The 22,345-nt window shown below is 40.7% G+C and overlaps 1 long non-coding RNA gene across 1 annotated transcript; it reads left to right on the top strand.

Annotated features, from left to right (window-relative positions):
• Positions 1 to 3,529: 3,529 nt before the first annotated feature.
• On the top strand, positions 3,530 to 17,006 carry LOC131217208 (uncharacterized). The gene is made up of 2 exons (XR_009157225.1): positions 3,530 to 3,841; positions 16,286 to 17,006. It is a non-coding gene; the product is annotated as an uncharacterized LOC131217208 (long non-coding RNA).
• The last annotated feature ends 5,339 nt before the right edge of the window (positions 17,007 to 22,345 follow it).

Below are 22,345 nucleotides of genomic sequence, written 5' to 3'. Positions count from 1 at the left end.
AATCACACCTAAACCTACTGCATTTAAAACGCGTGATCCCAAACACTCCCCACTTGTGGCATTTACCACTGATTATCTCTGTTTCTATCCGCTGTCTATTCAGGTTTGTTGAAGTGCACCAAAGTTGGTATAAGAGCCATTAAAAATTTCAGTGAAGCTAAGTCTACTAAAGTTGGTTGAAGTATGCTTGAAGACCACTGAAATGCATCTAAATGTTATCTAAGTATGCCGACATTCATCGAAGTCCATGTAAGCGTGCTAAAGTTAGCCTAATAATTTCATCTCAACCGTTCATCATGATTTTACCCACCAGAGTTTTAGCCAAAGGTCCACACACACGATGGTGCAGCTGATGAATGGAGTGGATCTCATCCACATGAAGCCCTCCATCCACGTCAGCGAATAGTCTCGGAGCCACGTGACTACGCTCAGTCACGGGAAGGAAATGAATTTACCGCAAGACTTCTTGATAAGGTTGCATGTAACTGTGACCGCGGATCCACCGAAGTGGGTGGGACCTCCGACTGTGGGGTCCACTGTGATGTATGTGACTACATCCACGCCGTCCATCCATATTGAAAGTTTATTTCAATGAATGGTGCAAAAAATGAAGCAGATCCAATTATCAGATGAACCATAATACAGGAAACAGTGCTGATCGACAGTTAAAAACTTCTCGTGGGCGACAAAAGTTTTGGATCAAGATAATATCTGTGTGGTATTTTCATCCAGATCTTTGTAACCTTATCAACAGGTTGGATGGCAATTAAACATTATCACTAATGGTGGGAATTCAATGAATATTGTTTTATGTGCTATCTTCAATATAAGATTTGGATCTACTTCATTTTTTGGATCATGTCTTAAAATGAGCTTTCAGTATGGATGGACGGCGTGGATGTAGTCACATACATCACATTGGGCCCCACAATTAGCGGTACTACCTACCTCGGTGGACCCCGGGTCTCATCCGCCGTAATATCAGCTTGATCCCAAAGTTTTGTGGTCACAAGAAGTTTTTAACGGTGGATATTCAATCCCTATTGTGTGTGTCCCCTTTGAGATTTGTAACTGATTCTTTTGTGGGAACATCCCCAGAAATGACGGGGCTTACATACATCAACGTAGGCCCACGGTCAGTGCCTCAGCTGTTACTCGGCCTCACCTAATCCCCTTCCTGCACCCAAGGATATGATTTTTTTTTTAAAGGCAAGCAAGAAGTTTTTTCTTTTGAAAGTCAAGCTAAATTTGAGTTACGGAAGGACTTTGAGTCTCCTGCCACACAAAGACATGTGGGGCCCACTTGGGATGTCCCTGTGAATTTCAATCTATCCATCAGTTTCCCCAATTATGTTATGACTAAAGTTCATAGATGATGTACATCCAAGTCTCAGGTGGGCCCCACCACTAGAATCAGTGGGGAGGAAAACGCCTACCATTGAAATCTTATTAGGGCCCACATAAGGTTTGGATCAGGATGGTTTTTGTTTTTTCTCTTCGTCCTCGTGAGAATTGGTTGGATGGCACGTAAAAATCACAGTGAAATCCAGGAACATTTCAATGGTGGGTGTTTCCCTCCTCACTGTTTCCTGTAGATCGGCCCACCTAGGTCTCGGATCTCCCTCATTTCTGGGATCTCATTCTAACATGAGCTGTTGAAACGTTTGGACGGAGTGGATCTCACACGAACATCTCAGTAGGAGCCACAGGGCTTTGTGTTGTAGAAAACTCCGTCCATCAGCGCTTGTCCTCGTGATGGGATCCACATAGCACACCAGCCAGGTCGGTGGTGTGTTGTGCACCAGACAATCCGCTTCCTGTTCAGTGTGCCCTACCTGACAAACGGTCAGGATGCATGACACGTCCGCGTTCGACCCCCTCACATGAAATAATGGTGCCCGTTCATCTGAGAAAAAGACCATGATTGGTGGCTAGTATCTACTGATATAAATTATAGTTGAGCTAGGTGTCCACTGATCATGGACCCTAACTGACCAACGGTTAGGATCGGATAGTTCTTCCGACTCGAAAGCCACTGACTCCATGACGGGGAGTGGATCTGGTGCGGCCAAGGCCTCACCCAAGACGGTGCGTCCCTTACTATGGGGCCCACCATGGTCTACGTATTGTATATCCACTCCGTCCATCCTATTTTACAGATTATTTTAATGAAATTTCCCAAAAATGAATAAGATTCTACGCTCATGTGGACCATAACGTAGGAATCAGTGGTGATTTACCTTTAAAACCTTCTTATAGGCCAAAAACGTTTTGGATAAAGCTGATATTAGCCTTTTCCCTTCATGCATGTTTGTGTGACCTTATCAGATGGAAAATAAACATTAGTTAGGTTTTAGGAGGTTTTTAATGGTGGAGAATTCAACCACTACTGTTTATTTTAGTATGGTCCAACCAAGATTTTGATCAGCTTCATTTTTAGGTTCATCATGTAAAATGATCTTAAAAAACAGATGGACAGTGTGGATATACAGTACATACATCAAGATGGACCCCACTTTAAGCGCCGGACCGTCTCTTTAGTGAGGCCGTGACTCACCTGATCCGCTCCCCTCAGTGCCATGCCAGACACGTGTCTAATCCATTAATGGCATCAAACAGAACCAATGATATCTTGCCACGTTTCTCATCCAAAGTTGCGATGCGTCGTTATCAGACGAGTGGGAGATGCTGTGGACGAGGAGAAAAGTATTGGTACTCTGCAGGAGCATGACTACTATTTTTGTAAAAACTGCTATTGTAGATTTTTCTTATAATATTTATCAATCTAAACTATTAAAATTACTAAATAATGTAAAATATATATATTATACTAAATTTATGATTAATTTATACTTATAAAACTGCTTAAACGGGTGATATTCATTAAAAAATGATAAAATAATATTTATCCCATAATTAAATTTATTTAATTAATATAATTTTATTAATAGAATTAATATATAGTAATTACACTATTTGAACGGATCAGATTACTCTATACCTTCTAAATATAGAATATCTGAATGCGTGACCATTGATTTTCGTACTCATGAAGTTCATGCAATAACTCCCCTGCAGACGAGACCATCGAGGAGCGGGGAGTGCTAGGGAGCCGCGCGTCATACCATACTTATGGTGCTCGGGCGCTTTCCTTACCTACGTGTTGCATCTAGATAAAATCTCAACCGTAAAAGTAGTGAGGACACTTAAAGATATGTCTAGAAACTTAAAATAATTTTGATTTGAGAATGATTCGATATTATAATCGGGCGATCATTTAGAAACGTTTATAAAATTTTCAACCATACATCAAATGTCAAATAAATACCCGTTTAAAATCAAATTTTCTATACTATTTTTCGATCAAAATCCAAGTAGTCTATTTTCCACTAAATTAACGATCCAGATTTAAGATGAGTTCCACGTGTATGCTACATCTGCTGCACGAGGCACTGTAGTTGTGATATAACGCTTAGCATCAGAGCTGCTGTCGTGTCGGGAATCGAGATAAAGAAGGTTGGGTATGGGAAAGGATGGACCGACACGTGTCGGTCATGCAGCTAGCTGGTTAAAGGAACGAAACGGTGCGGAAACCGGACTGCCGGGAGAGAGTGGCATGTACGGACGCCTGGCGCGAATTCCAAGAACGCGTCGTCACGTTCCCCTCCCCAGTATTTCAGATTTTCAGTATATTTTCGCGGACGGGGAGCTAGTTTTCGCCGGGTTTGGTATCGCAGACGGGTTCGGGTCGGGACCGGAATGGAGTGGTGGGAGAAGATGATATTGCCGATGAGGAGGGTTTGGGTCGCCTTTACTGCCCGAGTCAGGACTCGGAAAAACGGTCAGCTCTCTCTCTCTCTCTCTCTCTCTCTCTCTCTCGCGTTTGGAAGACGAATTTGCTTTGCCTCCGTCGCGACGCAGGATCCAGCGGGTGTCGCCGCCCACGGGGCGGACATGATGAGTTTTCCAATGATCAGAACCGTCCATGTTATGGAATCTATGATATGTGGGCCATCTTAAGAAAATTACGCGAAGCGGTTGAAAAGAAATTTTTTAATGGCTCGCATTCAACTGTAAAAATCTAAGGTTAGGATTGTCACTGAAGGGTGATTATACGTGGAGCAGCTTATTTATGGTAGTAACAAGAATTTGGACGGTTAAAATCATTGGACCATCTCAGTTGGCCCCAGTGGGTGGCGAATGCGTTGGATCCGGACCCTTGGATCATTCAAATGCCCTGGTTATGGATACAGGCCATTCTGCTCATGAGGTGGGCCCCGCTTGAAAAAAAAAAAACGGACGGTTGAAGAAATTGCTCGCCGTCCGAATTCAACGGCGCTTGTGGCACAGCTGATCTCAGATTTGCCTATTTCTCGGCCAGGGCATACACACAGCGAGCCACACCTGATCAACGGCCCGGATCTCGGGTACGGGCGCAGCGATAAGCCTCCTCGCTCCAGTTCCGGAGCCTGGCACACGTGGGAGGCTGACGGTTCCATGCATGAGGTGGGCCACGGCATTTTCTTAACCGTTCTTTTGGAACCCGTCTGGCCCACTTGACGAGAGTACGGACCTGATTTTTTCCTGACAAGGAATGCACACCTAATGAACGGCCTGGATCTCTCGCACCTAGGCCATGGCACGTTATGAACTGAGCGGGTTGATGGATGGATGATTACGAGCCCAAGATGCACCTCTTGCATCCTCATATTTACACGAGTCAACCTACTAAGCGTGTGGGACATCTAAGCGGTGCATAAGGTGGACCTCGCACTGAAGATGACCGTACACAACGGTTATTCTGGTCCACTCATCAGTCTGATCACTAGTGTGCGCTGAATGCGGACGGATGGAAGGTGCTCTTAAGACCGTTGGTATCGTCTTCTATTGTTGGCCCACCTGATGAGTGCACCAGACTAATTTTTGTGTATGGTGTGCGAGAAATCGGATTGCGTACTGAGTTATCTGTTGGGCCCACCGTGAATGTATGTGGTTTATCCACGCCGTTCATCCTGTTTTCTAGCTAATTTTTAGGCGTTGAGCCGAAAATTGAAGCACATCCAAACCTCATGTATACCACACCACTGGAAACAGGGAGAATAATGATTTTCACCGTTGAAACCTCTATAGGGCCCACAGTGATGTTTATTTGTCATCCAACCTCTTCGTAAGATAACGTAGACATGGACGAAGAGAAAGCACAAATATCAGCTCGATCCAAAACTTCTGTGGCCCCCAAGATTTTTTCGACGGTAGAGATTCAATTCACACTGTTTCGTATGGCGTGGCCCACTTGAACTTTGGATACGTTTCATTTTTGGGCTTCTGGTAAAATGGATGGACGGAGTGGATAAAACACATAAATGACGGTGGACCCCAGAGTTTACTAAGTATAAGTTACTCAGTACGCGGTACGCTTACGGGGTACGCGCGTTGGGGTACGTTACGAACCGCTGCAGATAGTCACTCGCTTGCAGGAAGACACGTGTAGTCGGTGTACACGTGCGTGAAGATGCTGCGTGCGGGACCTCCGCTGATTATTCTCTCTTTTGTCCTTTTCCTTTTTTATTTTTTCCGTCTTTGCAATCGTAAGGATCCGAATCCTCTGCAACAAGCTGCTTTACTCGGGGGTAAAACACCCAAGCTCTGTGGGGCCCACTGTTTTCATATGTAAAATCCACTCCGTACATCATGTTCTTTCCTACATTCTAGACTAGGGGAATAAAAATCAGTTCGATCCCCAAATCAGGTCAGCCACGCTATGGTGTAAAAACTTAGAGATTTTAAGAACAATTTACATTGTTTCCATTGGTGTGGGCCATGTGAGTTTTTGATCAGGCTAATCTTTTTAATGTACGGTTCTAATAAATATTCTGCCCTGATGGCCTGAGTGAATTTACAAATATAGCATGATGGCCCCTGGAGCTTGGGTGTTTTACACACCTAAAACTGTTGTAGAGGATTCGTGGTCGCATTTCTTCTGATTTCTGACAGTTGTAAACACCTCCCATCTCAATCGGGGGCGCCGCTTCGGTGGATCCCTGACCGTGGGGCTAACCTTGACGTATGTGCCTTAAATCCAAGCCGTCCATCCATTTTGAAATCTCATTTTAGGGCATGATCTAAAAAAAGAAGCATATCTAAATCTCAGGTGGACCATAGTACATGAAACAGTAGTAATTGGCCATTAAAAACTTCTCGTGGGCTACAAAAGTTTTTGATGAACCTGATATTTATGTGGTCTCTTCATCCAGGTCTTTGTGACCTTCTTAACAGGTTGGATGACCAATAAGCATTCCAGTGGCCCCCATGAAGTTTTCAATAGTGGGGATTTAATCACGACTGTTTCCTCTACTATGGTCCACCTGAGATTTGGATCTGCTTCATTTTTTAGATCATGCCTTAAGATGAGTTTTTGAAACGAAAGGACGGCGTGGATGTGAGGCACATACATCAGTGGGCCCCACTCCCACATTCACCAATCAAGATCTACCGAAGTCGCGCCGCATGATGTATGTGTTTTATCCACCTTGTCCATCCATTTTGCCGACTCATTATACGGTGTTAGACCAAAATTGAAGCATCTCCAAAGCTTAAGCGGACTGCATCACAGGAATCAGTGGGGATTGAACACGTACCGTTGAAAACTTCCCGAGGACCACATAACTTTTGGATCAAGTTGATATCTGTGTTTTCCCTTCATCTAGGTTTGTGTGACCTTATGAATAGGTTGGATGGGTTTCACCTGTGGGGGTACATTATCACCACTGTTTCCTGTGTGGTATGGTCTACTTGAGCTTTGGATGTGTTTCAATTTTGGGCTCATGCCCTAAAATGAGCTGGCAAACCAATGGACAGTGTGAATAAAACACGTATACCATGGTTGGCCCCATAAAATCCAGTCACCATAGATATTCGTGGTGTTTGGGTCATCACGCAATCCGCTTCCCTCCCAATTGACTGGATCCGGCTGAGTACATGGTGTTGGGCACATGGACATGTCATTGTGGCTTTGTAGATACACTCCATCCATAATACACCCCACACAAGTCACATGCATGAGAACTATTTTTTTATGATTTCCAACCAACATATCCCACCAATCCACTCATAAATGGAATGGAGTTTACCTGAAAAATGCAAATGGTAATTCTTGGTGAATAATGTAGTTGCATAATCTAGATCAACAATATGTGTGGTCATGTGGTTGTGATAACTCGGGAATTTGGAGATTTCTCCTTAAGGTTTTCTGTCTATTACTATAGCCTCAAATGGACTTTTATAGAAATATATAACCTAAATATAGAAAGAATTACTAATTACAAAATTTATATACATGAAAGGAGATCTATACATAGGAGGTGATTTGCTATTAGGTTGGAGTATTTTCACACTTGTTCAATTACCAATCCATAACCATGCCTACTTAGATTCACCTATACCCGGCCGGGTCGGTTATCCCTACTTCTAGTTTCAACTATAATTTTAGTAATTGCAAACATCTCCTCTCCGTTTGCAATTGGTGTTATAGTGTCGTAGCGTATTTTGTTTTGTCAAAAGATGAAAATACCCTTCAATTTATCGAAGGGTCGTGGCGGGAACAAAACAAGGCAACCTTGTACACATGGCATCTAAGCGTGAATGATAAACCTTGCCTTGCTTGTATATGTAGCATGTAAGTGCACATGGTAAGTCTGACCTTGCTTGTACATGCGGCACGTAAATGGATGCACTAAGCTTCACCTTGCTTGTGCACGTATCAAGCAAGTGCATGTGGTAAGTCTCACGTTTCTTGTGCATGTGGCATGTAGGTATGTATGGTAAGCTTCGGCTCGTACACTTGGCAGTTGAGTGTATATGGTAAGCTTGCATTGCGTGTACGCATGGCATCTAATTGCAAATGGTGGGCATATGCCTTATTTACAATGAATGTGAATATAGATGGTGGGCCCCACCCTGGCGGTGCACATGGCATGTAAGTGCACATGGTGATCCCTCATTGCTTGCACATGTGGCATCTAAGAGCATATGGTCCGCCTATGTTGCTTGGATATATGGTATGTAAGTGCAAATGAGGAGCGCAACCTTGCTGGTGTACATTGCATGTAAGTGCACATGGTCGGGCCACCTTGTACACATGGCATGTAAGTTCATATATGGTAGGCCTTGTTTTGCTTATACACATGGCACGTAGGTTCACATGGTGGGCCCGCCTTTGCTTGTATAAATATGAGGCATAAAAGTTCACATGGTGGGCTCGCCTTTGCTTGTATGAATATACATAGCATCTAAGTGCACATGATGGGCCCCATCTTGCTTGTACTATACATATGGATGTAAGTGCATAGCCACCACCTTAGACAACAAGCATAGAGCTAGATCTTGTAAATGCACGTGGTAGCCACCACATTAGACAACAAGCATAAACTAGATCTTGTAATAAAGATTGATGTTTTTCAAACTATAGAGGGGTCAAACATTCATTTAAAAAACATAAGGGCACACCCTTAAAAAAATGAATAATGTTAAAAATTAGGGGTGCAACTTGTCTTGGGCTCAACTTAAACCTGATTGCCCCAACTCGAAATTTTGGTCTTTTGGGTTGGGTCAGGTTGAGATTGGGTTGGGCTTAGACCGAAAATCCTCAACTTGACCCGAGGTGAGCTCGGGCAATCTAACCGATCTCATATTGCTATATGGTATAAATTATAATGTGTGATATATGTATGGTATATAATAATAAATTACCAAACCCTATCAACCCGAGATAGATTTTGGTTATGGATATTGTATCTTTGGTTGGACAACTCAAGTTGGGTCTTTAGTTGAGCTGGGCCATGGCCTAGTCAACTTGATTTTGGGTCGGACTTGGGTTAGACCTCAACGTGACCTAATACGCCCAAGTTGAACCCCTAGGCCTATTTGTTTTTTCATTTTTCACTGCAAATGGTGGTAAATCAACAATGACGACTTCTCACCAGTGTTGGGAAGAGAGTATTTACGCCTTGAAAACCGAGATCCCATTTTTTCAAAATCGGATGGGATTGCGTGAATAAAATATGTGGGTCCCACCATTTTACCAGCTTATTTTAGGGCACGAGCCCAAAAATGAGACTGATTATAAGCTCAAGTGGACCACACCACAGGAAACAAGGTGGATAACGATGTCCATTGTTGAAAGCTGACACCTTCCTAGGGCCCACAGACCACAATGATGTATATTTGTCATCCAACTTGTTCATAAGGTTAGATAGACATGGATGGAGAGAAAACACAAATATCAGTTTCATTCAAAACTTTTGTGGCTCCCAAGAAGTTTTCAACTATAGGTGTTCAATTCCCCCTGATTCAAGCGTTGTCGTCCATTTGCTCTTTGGATCATTTTCATTAATGGGCTCATACCCTAAAATGAGCTAGTAAAATGGATGGATGGCGAGGATCAAACACACATAACGGCGCGCCTCATAGATTTTAATTTTTCCTCCTCAGTATTGACATCAAAGCCCATCAAACAACGGTAGTTGTCAACGTCGCAAAGGCAGCTGGTATGAATTCCTCAAGTAAAATAATCACTTATTTACCACCATTTACCGTGGAAAATGGAAAAACAAACAGTGAGTTTGTTTTTCGGTAATTACTGGTAAATGCTCATAAATAAGTAATAATTATTTACTTCTGGAATTAACCGCCTTCATAAGATGTTGACAACTATGTTTGTTTAAAAGCTAAGATACTAATAACGAGGGAAAACATGAGGAGAGTAAAATATGTAGGGGCTACCGTTATATATGTCTCTGATATACATGGTCCATGTGTTTTACCAGCTCATTTTAGGGCATTAGCCCAAAAATGAGGCAGATCCAAAGTGCAAGAGGACCACACCACAAAAATAGGGGGAATTGAACACCTATCATTGAAAACTTCTCGGGGAACACAAAAGTTTTGGATCAAGCTGATATTTGTGTTTTCCTTTCATCCATGTCTGTGTGACCTTATTAACAAGTTGGATGATAGATATACATCAGTGTGGCCCTAGGAAGGTTTAAGCTTTCCACGGTGGATGTCATCATCCCCCTTGTTTCCTATGGCGTGGTCCACTTGAGCTTATGATTTGCCTCATTTTTGGGCTCACACCCTAAAATGAGATGGTAAAACGAATGAATTGTGTGGATCAGACACATACATCATGGTGGGACCCAAAATTTTTATTCACGCAATCCCTGCTTGATTTCACTACATGCGAACATAGTTTTCGAGGCGTAATTAACCCACTATTTCCCTCTCTTCCAAATGGTGGAGATAAGTCATCATTGTTTATTTACCACCATTTACCATGGAAAAACCATCAGACCCTTAATAAAAATATAGGGAATTCTCCTACATGGGGAAATCTGCAACAAATCCACAAACCATGAGGAATGTGTTTACAATTATCGAAACTGGAGGATGGGTGTTTACAGTTGTCAGAAACCATAGTGGAGTTGTTTATAATTATTCCATATTTTTACTACTATTTGTGTAAATGAACGATTTATTCCTCTACAGTTTGAAAATGACGAGCTACCTTTATAAGATCCAGTTCTTTGCTTGCCATTTTTCACTTACATGCCACATATATAAGTAAGGTAGGGCCCACCATGTGCAGTTGCATGCTACGTGTGTAAGCAAGGCACGTGAACATACACGCCAAATGCCAGCAAAGCAGGCTCACCATTTGCACTTACATGCCACGTGTTAAAAGAAGATGGGTGGCTGATTATCTACACTTGTAATGTTTACAAGTAAGATTGTCCCTCCATTTGCACTTATGGCTTGTTTGGCCGGACGGATCCCATGGGATTAGGAGGGATGGGTTGGATTTTAAGGTAATGATGGTGGTGTCAGTGGATTGGTTTAAGATCCATGGGATTGCTATATCCCGGGACAAGTTCACCAAGTTTATTTGGCACGCCCGGCATATCCTGGGATTTTACCTTCCAATCCCTTCCAATCCGTCCAACCAAACACGCCCTAGGCATGATTGAATGGGATTAGGAGGGATGGGATCAATTTTAAGGTAATGATGGTGATGTCAGTGGATTGGTTTAAGATCCATGGGTTTGCTATATCCCGGGACAAGTTCATCGATCTGTTTGGCTTGTTTGGCATATCCCAGGATTTTACTATCCCATCCCTCCTAATCCCTCTTATTCTGTTGGGCCAAACAGGCCCTTAGTGCTTGTTTGGCGGGGCGGATTGGAGGGGTTGGATGGGATTGGAAGGTAAATCCCAGGATTGGCCGGGCATGCCAAACAGACATGAGATTCTGATCCCTGGATATAGCAATCCCATGGGATTGCCGGCAATCCACTGACATCACCATCATTACCTTAAAATCCATCCAATCCACCCTAATCCCATTCAATTTTGCCTTGGACGTGTTTGGTTCGACGGATTGGAAGGGATTGGAAGGTGCAATCCCGAGATTGGACAGGTGGGCCAAACAGACTCGGTGATCTAATCCTAGGATATAGCAATCCCATGGATCTTATAGCAATCCACTGACGCAGCCATCATTACCTTGAAAATGATGCAATCCACCCTAATACCATTCAATCCCTTCCAATCCGCCCGGCCAAACACGCCCTTAGTGTTATGTATACAAGGCAAGGCACATCTTTTGCACCTACATGTCATCCATACGATCAAAGCAAGCTTGCCATTTTCACTTACATGCTACTTGTATGAGCATAGTTCAAAAACCCAAAAATTCGACTAGATGTCCTACTAGGTTGGGTTGACTGATGTCTTGACTGGACTCGATATTTAATTACTAAATACATAATGGTATTTAAATAACAGCAATGAGTTAAATCACAAATCTATAACTCGGTGACTCGACTCAAAACTCGGCCTCGCTGACTACAAGTGACTCGAACTGAGTGACCTGTTGGATGATTGCTTTTCATAATTAAAAATTGAAAGTATGGAGGATGAAATTTGAAGCCTTGCCTTTCCTAGAGAGTAAAGTGACTCTACTACCAAGTCTTTAAAAGTTCAATGTCAGCTTTTTATATTCATACTAATTCAAATAGATGTTATTATATAAGAACCCTTATTTATTTAGTAATTAAAATTTGAGTCCAATCGTTGAGGCAACATGACCTGGCCTGACATTGAGTTGGGCCAAGTTCTCATGTTTTTAAACCACGATTTTTATTAGTATTAAAATAAAAAGTTGATGTAGACTTTTAAAGATGAAGTACATCCAAGGGTTCAACTCTCTCTGATTTTTCAAAAACTTTATACTTTAAAAGTTAGTCAAAATAAATACATAGCTTATAGGCATACAGTCGAAAATCCAACAACTTTGATTGAGAGAGAGTTCAGCAAAAGGGACGTTAGCAGCTGAAAAGATTCTTTTGCCCCCGATTTTGACATGAAGGACTATTTTAACCTTTTGCACCATTTTGTAATTGGCTATCGAGATGGCATGGCCCGTCGTGATGTTTCAATGACATTCATGGCTTCCTTTTGTTTAAGCTGCATATATTGGGACAAGCCAAAAAATGAGGCAGATTCAAAACTCAAGTGTGCCACACAAGAAGATATAATGAGGATTGAACACTAACTGTTGAAACATTTTTGGGCCTAAAGAAGTTTTGGATGAAGATGATTTTTGTGTTTTCCCTTCGCATCTGATCCAAGTGTAAATAAGCAAATGTGCAAGTTGGATCCCATAGTAAATGGGTCATGAGGTTGGGTTAGATAACTTATTAACTATGGGCTTTTTAATCATTCACAAAATACAATATGGAATACGCTTGGATTTCTGGCAGTATAGGGGTTTTTGACTAATGGCTTAAAAGTTAGGCATTTATTTACAAAAACTTCTAAAGTTAGGCAGGTTTTCAAAAATACACCAAAGGATCAGCACGAATATGAAAATATCTTTTTTATTTTAATTATAAAAAGCAATCATCCAGCGAATGACTCAGTCCGTCAAATCAAATGAGTCAAAGAACCGACTATGTTGAGCTCACAAGCAAGTTATCAGGGTGATGGCTTGAAATCTCGTGGAGATGGTGACCTCGAGTTTTAGAACTCTGGTACAAGCAAGACTGCCTACCATGTGGGTTTACATGCCACATGTACAAGTGAGGTGGTGTCCACCATATACACTTATATGTCATGTGTACACGCAAGGCCACCTTGCTTCGCTCTGGCAACTACCCTTTTTGAGTTGGAGGGAGTTTTCATCTTTTGAAATGAAAGTTGCTAATGCCTCTCACAATTGCAAACAGTGGGGAGGTGTTTAGTATTGAAACCAAAGGTTCCAATTTCACTCTCAGCACTTTCATTTTTTTTTTTTCTAATTATGAAAAGCAATAACAGTGACTCAGTTCGAGTCATGCCGAGTCACGTCGAGTTGACCAAGTCAATGAGCCGACTCAAAGAGTCTGGTCGAGTCTCAACCGTGTTGAGCTCACTAGTGAGCTTCGTGATGACTCAGCTCGAAATCTTGTTGAGTCAAGTTGACTCGGCCAAGTATCGGATCAAGTCATGAGTTTTAGAACTATGGTACAAGCTCGAGTCATGCGGAGTCACGTCGAGTTGACCAAGTCAATGAGCCGGCTCAAAGAGTCTGGTCGAGTCTCAACCGTGTTGAGCTCACTAGTGAGCTTCGTGATGACTCAGCTCGAAATCTTTTTGAGTCAAGTTGACTCGGCCAAGTATCGGGTCAAGTCATGAGTTTTAGAACTATGGTACAAGCAAGATGGGACCTACCTGTGGACTTAAATCCCACATGTACAAGTAAGGTAGGGCCCACCATTTACACTTACATGTCATGTGTACAAAAGTAAGGCCACCTTACTTTTCTCCGACAATTGCCCTTTCAAAATAAAAGTTGCTAATGCATTTGACAATCACAAATGGAGGGGAGGTGTTTACAATTATTGAAAACTATGTGGGGGGTATTTACAACTGTCAAAAACCAGAGGGGAGATGTTGTAAAGTTATACCATTTATTCTATCCTTTTGGACTGGCACAGGCACATGAATGCTCATGCGCGCCACATGATTCACTTATATGAAATCGAGTCCGTTGATGGCTAATCCGGCTGGCCCGACGATTGCCTGGGCCCAAGTGTTTACAACTTGGGCTATGGTTTTGATCCATAACGTTCATTGGATGGCCCCACCTTGGGTGGACCATCTTTAGACCATTACTGATTTTTTACTTCTATGGTTATCGATTGATGAGCTAGGATTTTTAGGGTTGATCTATACCTGGTGGTTTGCATTAGATCAAGGGCCTTAATGAGTTTGTACATGTGTTCACCATCATCATCTAAGCCTTATCCCAACTAATTGGGGTTGGTATGTGCATGTGGACAGTTGGTTTTTATTATTTATTATTGTTTTCAAGATGTCCATTTCCTTACCCATGCATGTGCCTGATATACGGTTGGATTAGAGACATTCACCTTCAGAAATAGGGATTTTGATCAATTTTCCGGCCAGGACAGGTTAGGCTCAGGCCCCACCATTTTTTAGGCTTGGGCGTGGGCTACAATGCTAGGCCCATCTCAGGCTCGGGTGGGCCTCATGGTATTCAGCGGGGCTTTGCCTAGTTTGATCTGACCCATTGCCACTGCGATCTATAAATGGGCCCTCAATCAGATGGCTGGAATTGACACACGTCTGATGTGAAGTGGATTGTTGCTCCAATTCAATAATTGATTGTTATAAATGGGCCCTCAATCTTTCTTTTTTATTTTCCAAATTTATGTTTTGTAATTATCAACCTGTTGAATGTATTCTATCGTCAATCACACTCCCTTGAAAACAATTCAATTCAGCTTTTTTCTCAAGATATTATCAAGAAAATCACATTGAAAATAAAATATTTAAAAATATTGATTATAAATCACTAAATAATTTTTAAAAAATTGAATATTAAATTGAATTATTCTAACCATTGTTTGAAAACCAGAAACTTGGACTCGACCTGGTCGACCGATGAATCAAGACTTGGACGAGTCATCCCTGGGGTGACTCACCCGAGTATTGTAAATTTTGACCAGATCTTATATTTTTAGTTAAAATTAAATTATATATATATATATATAAAATTACAAATAACAGATCCATATGATATTAATGTATTTAAAATACTAATCAATACTGTACAGTATTATAAATTTCCAACTATATGAAAGAAATTTATCATTTTAGTACATATCATGTTCATTAGTACAAATGAGAGTGGAATTGCTATTAAAAAGTAAACTTCAGAAATAGTACTAATAAAATAAGAAAATCAATTAAAAGATAATTGTTTATTAATTGACTTAACATTTTTTTCACAACAGAACCAGTTTCATCACTCGGTGGATCATCCAACTCAATGAAAAACTCGGCCCAGTTGACGAAAACATGAACGAGTTTCATATGGAAGCGGGTCATAGCATGGATTGGCCATGTTTTTGGCTGATCCAAGCCAAACTCGGGTGAGCCCCTCGTTGACTCGTCAAGTTTGCAAGTAACAATTCCAATTTCTAAATATTCTCTTATAATTTCGCCATGAAATCACAAAAGATAAATAAATAAATAAAAATCCGATTGAAAATCTCAATTACCCAAATTCCGCCATATTTTTAAAATCTTGGCGATATTTGTCACAATGGGGGCTGGCAACAAGCTTCATTTTGACTGGACGAGGCATGGTACATCCCTTGTGGACGTGGGAAGGATGGCTTGTTTCCCACATATTGAGCATAGATGGAGTGTTGAAAGTAGCCCCGCATTATATTGGTTTCACTTATTCCATCTAATGCAACAATGGACTCTCTTGATTCCTAGAGTTCTCTTTGCTTTGGAAATCCAACATTAATTCCATTGTTTGGTTTGTAATGTAATTCTGAAAATGTTGAAAGGTCAACGGTCAAAAGACAGGAGGTATGTCTCATGACCTTATAAATTAACATTTTATTATGCATGTATTTTTTTTTTTCGTAATTGGAATTTGAATTAGTTTTTATTTTTTAAGCAAATAGTAGCAAACTCGATTATTGATGAAATTCATTTCTTAAGAGTATTCTGTCAATCCAAACACCTTCGCTTGATTATCGATGGAATTCATTTCTTAGAGTATTCTGTCAATCCAAACACCTTCGCTCGATCATCGATGAAATTCATTTCTTAAGAGTATTCTGTCAATCCAAACACCTCTGCCTCCTCCGAATTCAAATTCTTTTCTGTTCTTTTTATATTAAATGCCGGCCATTTGGATTTATTACAGGAAGTGGGCTCCTCAAGCTTCACGATGATGTGCAGACGTGTGGGTATCAAGATGTGCAGGTGATGTGGGAGATGCTAAGTAGATCGGAGATGGAGCTACCGTGTCCATCCAAGCACAAGCGGCCCACACCCTTCCGGAGGCTCTTTGCGTGGTCCAGTAGAAGTCAATTACTGGACCGTGTCTGAACGAACATGACCATGTCCCAGGCTTCAAATGTACATAATATCTTGCCTTTGCATCCCCAAATGAAAACCATATCTGGTTACAATAGAGAAGTTTCTTTGAGCATAGCATGCACCAAGAGTCGGCGAGTACATCTCTCCCGCCATATACAAAAATCACATGGGTGAACTTCTGAAATTTTAATTTTGAAATTTTTCTAAATCCCGCCACGCTATCTTTAAATGGCGAGTGATAAGATGTCCACCGACTCTCAGTGCACGCCGTGCACATCGAAGTTGTGTCAATGTATACATATATGTTTGTAAATGATATGATCCTATCTATGTTTGGAGTTTTTCCTCTCAGAAGTATGGAGTGGAGTCTTTCCAACAGGTTTTTGGTTTTGGGTGGGTTTGAGTGTGCATAGCGATTGCAAATTGAGGGCGGCAATTGCAATTCAGTCATTTGCACATCATTAAACTGTTATAATTGCAATATGAATGCATCCAAACATGACTTGTTTTAAGCATTATGAAATCGATTGGTTTTTCTTTTCTTATTTTTGGGTGTTTTTGGATGTGTATTGTGTTGAATTGTAAATGGATGCTATGGGAAATATACGTATAAAAACAAATGAGACATTAAGTAAATCTATACTTGTAATCCTATTCGTGATGAGCAACAACAACAAAGTTTAAGTTCAAATGTATAAGCTAGAGTATAATTTGCAAGAAGCTTTAGTGGGATTGCTTTATTAGCACCTCTCCACCTCTTTTGCCTATCAAATGGGGGACTAAAGTAATTCACTAGAAAACTAATATATATATATATGTGTGTGTGTGTGTGTGTGTGTGTGTGGGAAGGCTGAAAGTTGGACCCATGAGGTTTTAAGGGTGCCGCATCACGTGGACCGTTCAGATTTTGTGCCCATGACATGTATGCAAAGGTGCACATGGGTGCTCATGGAAGGTTCACAGGTGAGCATTCCTCTCTCTCTCTCTCTCTCTCTCTCTCTCTCTCTCTCTCTCTATATATATATATATATATATATATATATATGGAAAAGGTTCTATACGGGCCCCATCATGATGTATGTCGAACATCTACCCCATCAGTCAGATGCACCATTCCATAGTGGGCCTAGGGCTTATAAATCAAGTCAATCCGTGACTTGTATGGGCCACACCACATACAAAAGTTGAGAGGGGTTACTTTCCATTAAAACATTCATAATCATTTTTTGGGCCCACTGAGATGTGGTTCACAAATCCAGCCCATCCATTTTGTGTGTCCCACTTGGTTTAGGGGTTAGACCAAGTTTCAGACTCATCCAAATTTCAGATGGGCCCCACCAATTGCTTTTATATGTTTTTGGCATGTCTTTACATGATTTTAGATGGTATGGCCCAGCTGAGTCCCGTATATGGCTGATTTTGGGGATATACCATAATTTAAAGGGGACCCATCAAATGCATGGCGTTGATGTTTGACATACATCATAGTGGGGCCCACACAGCTTGACCTCATGGGGAGTTCCATGAGCTCAACCGTATAGAACCTTTTCCTATATATATATATCAGTTTTTTTTTTTTTTTTTGTTATTTTATTTTATTTTATTTGAAATACCTCTTAACATACTGCCACTGCAAATTTAAGGCCTGTTTGTTTTATTGATAAATTAAGAGGAAAATCAATATCATCATGATTTTACTATGGCTACTATAGCCAAACCAAACGCGAAAATCATAGTTCATATGCAAACATGCAAACGTATTCAAAAGAAGTAATTTGTAATCATTTTTTTATATGACATGGTTGTAAAAATAATATCAAGGGACAAGTAATTTGTAATATTTTTTTTTAATATAGCATGGTTGACATCAGTGTATTTTGTTGATGATTTAACATTAAGGTAATGTAAATATGATATTATTTCGATTTTACTGGTAATGTAAATATGATATTATTTCAATTTTACTGCTGAGTTTGAACAGAAAGTAATTTGTATACATTGCATATTTTTATTGTAATAATGTATACAAGCACACACGTTTTTAAGTATCAGGTTTCCTGCTGCCCCTAGTATTGGACCCCATCCTATCTACCACTGTAGATTATCTGGCCATCAAATCATGTGCTTCAACTACTTAAGAGCATACAGTTTTTACATACTCATCTTCATGTGTAAATTGCCCCCCTCAGTACAACCTGATTTAAGAGGGATATGTAAGGTGGGCTAACATGCTGGACGGTCCACATGAATGCTCAGACTTGGACTATCCATTTCCCAGACCACTGGTTGAATGGTTAGGACGATCCGATTAAAGTGATTTTAGAGGAATGTGCAACCAAAGTTGATCATGCGTGATGGACGGTCTATATCAACTAGCAGCCCTTCTTTAGTGAAATCAATATGAACTGCACATTTCAATATCCATTGATTGGATGGCGAGGAGTAACCAATCGAAGTGATTTGAGAGGGATGGGTCATCAAGGCTGGGCCCCACATGATCGATGGCTTACATGATGCATGTACAAATAGACCATATTTGGGCACCTAGTTTGAGCATAATAGATTTTTACACTTATATATAGTAGCACAAACAAACATAAAATGACTTACACAAGAAAAATAGATTAAAAAACATGAACTTGGTAAAATGCTTACATGGTAAAGTATTTACATGTGCAAATAAATTTGCAGTAAAATAATTTACCGCATAATGTAAATGAGTTGCAAACAAATGTATCGTAGTGTGTTCTTGATCATTCTTGGAAAGCCTAATGGGAAAGGATACATGTTATATCATACCTAGTTGGATGATAAGATAGAGAACAGTTGTGAGGAATTCAAAAGTAAACTAAGTAGTCGACCAAGCGGCTGATAACAATTTAGGAAGTCAAGTAAGCGGTCGATATTCATACTGGATGTTGATCAAGTATCTGATGGTCATTTAAGAACTCGATCAAGTAGCTGATAGCATTCAAGAGGTTGATTAAGTATCCAATAGTCATCTAAAAGGTAAACCAAGTGGCCAATGGTCATCCAGGAGCTCGATCAACCAGCAGATGATTATCCAAGAGCTTGATCGAGCGACATGCGATCGAGTCAGCAAGGAGGCCTAGAGTGGTTACTGTGACAGGTGGCAAGAAAGTCTTCAGAAGGTTATGTAATGCTAAACAGTTAATGTTATAAATAGCAAAAGAACCAAGCAAGAAAAACTCATCTCATACCAACCAAATCAAACCAAATATATCTTTCAATATACTTTCAAATACCAGTCAATTGACATTCCATATTATAATCATTTACTTTTCATGTCAAGCAAATTATATTTCTTAGTATAATCATTTTCTTTCAGCTTGTTGTTTATGTTCCGCAGTGTGATTCATAGCGCTAACCAAATATCTAAAAATTGTAGTTGTAACTTGAGTCTACGATTGCACGCTAGATTTAGTTCTTCACTCGAAAATGTGTGTTGCAGTTGTTCTATTTAACCGACTGTAAGAATCCATTTCTTATTTCATTTTATCTGTAATAAAAAGTTCATTAATACGGAAATCAAAGGTATAACCCATCATCAGAAAACGAACCCACCCTCTTAATATCACTTGATCCTATTTATACATTGAGTGAGTGATTGAATAGGCAACTGATCTCATCAGATCTCAATCATACATTACGTGTTTGCATATCTTGGGGCATGGGGTCATAATTGATCGGTTTGAGCTGCAATTTCAATTCTGGCATGCCCCCACACATACAGCCAAAGACCGACCACCAACAAAATGTACCACAAAGAATTAATAATAATAATAATCTCATATATTCAAAGTAAGATCCTTGTGGGCCTTTTCCTGAATTAGAACTTCATGGTCCACCTTGCACTTAGGGTAAGCCTGTCAAGTGTATGCGGCATCTGAGCTGTTGCTGACTGTGGCCCACCTAAAATATTTTCAGGTGCAAAGATCAGGCTGACCCACTTGCCAGGTGAGCCAAACACGTACGCACTTGATGAATGGATTGGATGTTGTATACGTTTTCAATGGCTTGGATGTTGTATATGTTTGACAAATTGGCCATAGGATAAGGTGGATGGTGATCACACCGTACAATTAGGTGTATATGGTCATTCCAACATGTAGAAACGGATATTTATTTATTTCTTGGATCACCCATTTATTAGATTGGGTCCCAAGATCACACATTCGGTTGAGGCCCATTAAAACTCAGTACATTTTAGTTGGCGTTTCGGCTCTTTGTCGAGAGGGATGTATTTATTTCTTCAGGCAGGTTTGGTTAGATAGAATCCAATATGGGCCATGAAAACTCACGTGAAATTCATGCGAGAATCCCAAGAAGTTTTTAATGGTATTGTATTCACTTACCATTGTTTCCTGAAATATGGTCCACCTGATATTTGTATCTTCTTCATTTTTGGGATCATATCCGGAAAAACAAATGGACAGCATGGATACAAAATAGATACATCAAGGTGGGCCCCACCAAACTGGGTGAGACTGGGTCTCACCTAATCAAATGCAAATCACTTTTCATGTTTGCTCATTTTTAGTAAGTAAGAAAAATAGTAGATATTTCCATGGAAATTGATTTCTTTGGAAAAAAAAAAAAAAAGCTTTCCACTTTCCAAATGGATGCAGATTGGGCATGCCCCCATCCGTTCACCTTCATGCATGTACAATTTCCATATCATTTTTAGTGTACAACCTAAAAAATGAGGCAGTTCCAAGGTTCAAATGGACCACAAAGAGGGATTAAATACCTACCCTTGAAGACATTTCAAGGGCTACAAAAGTTTTAGATGACATTTGTATTTTCCATTCATCCAGGTCTATGTGACGTTATGAATAGGTTGGATGGCAATATATCATCATGGTTGGCCCTAAGAAAGTTTATACAGTAGGTGTCATTATCATTGCTGCTTCTTGTGGTGTGGTCCACTTGAGCCTTGGATATGCCTCATTTTCGGGCCTAGATCTTAAAATGATATGGCAAGATGGATGGACGGTGTGGATAAAACAGCATGCTCACGGTGGGCATGCTCATGGCCACGCAACCACAGGTGCCAAACAGCATACTTGTGCGGGATCCCAGCTTTCTATTAGGTGGACCACACTATTGAATCTTATGGCTAAAAAATCAGACATTTTCATTCAAGTGGGCCAGAGCATAAAACAAGTAGACAGCCAAACCAATTTTCTCCAGGCATCATACCGTGGCCTATCTCACACACATGTCCATATTGGCCCGTGTGGCTGTGCGTGTATGACAGGATGGGCCAGGATCCCCATGCGCATGGGCATAGCAAACTTTCAGGACCATTTAAAAAACAGTGGCGGCACTTCAACCGTACACTTGGCGTAGTAAGGTGATCTAGACCATTCAAATAGTTGACCCCACTGTGGAAATAACAGAAAACTTACAATTACAAGATAATATCAACCAGCTGATAATTAGGGGAACGGTTTGGTGAAGCCAAATAGGACACTTACTATTTTTAGCTGAAAACCTTGCGCACAAGTAGACATCACGACCGCCTATAAATAGTAAGTTTACTATTTATAGTAAGTCGCGAATTCTAGGAGTTTGAGTTGTAGTTTGATTCGATTTCTTTCCCATTGCTTGATATCCCTATTTAAAGGGTGTGAACTCATTTTTATTCATCAATTAAACAAGTAGACAGCCAAACCAATTTTCTCCAGGCATCATACCGTGGCCTATCTCACACACATGTCCATATTGGCCCGTGTGGCTGTGCGTGTATGACAGGATGGGCCAGGATCCCCATGCGCATGGGCATAGCAAACTTTCAGGACCATTTAAAAAACAGTGGCGGCACTTCAACCGTACACTTGGCGTAGTAAGGTGATCTAGA

This window comes from Magnolia sinica, chromosome 10 (assembly GCF_029962835.1).
Source record: "Magnolia sinica isolate HGM2019 chromosome 10, MsV1, whole genome shotgun sequence".
NCBI classification, from domain to species: domain Eukaryota; kingdom Viridiplantae; phylum Streptophyta; class Magnoliopsida; order Magnoliales; family Magnoliaceae; genus Magnolia; species Magnolia sinica.
The sequence above is the reverse complement of the archived record's forward strand: the minus strand, read 5'-3'. Positions and strand labels throughout refer to the sequence as shown.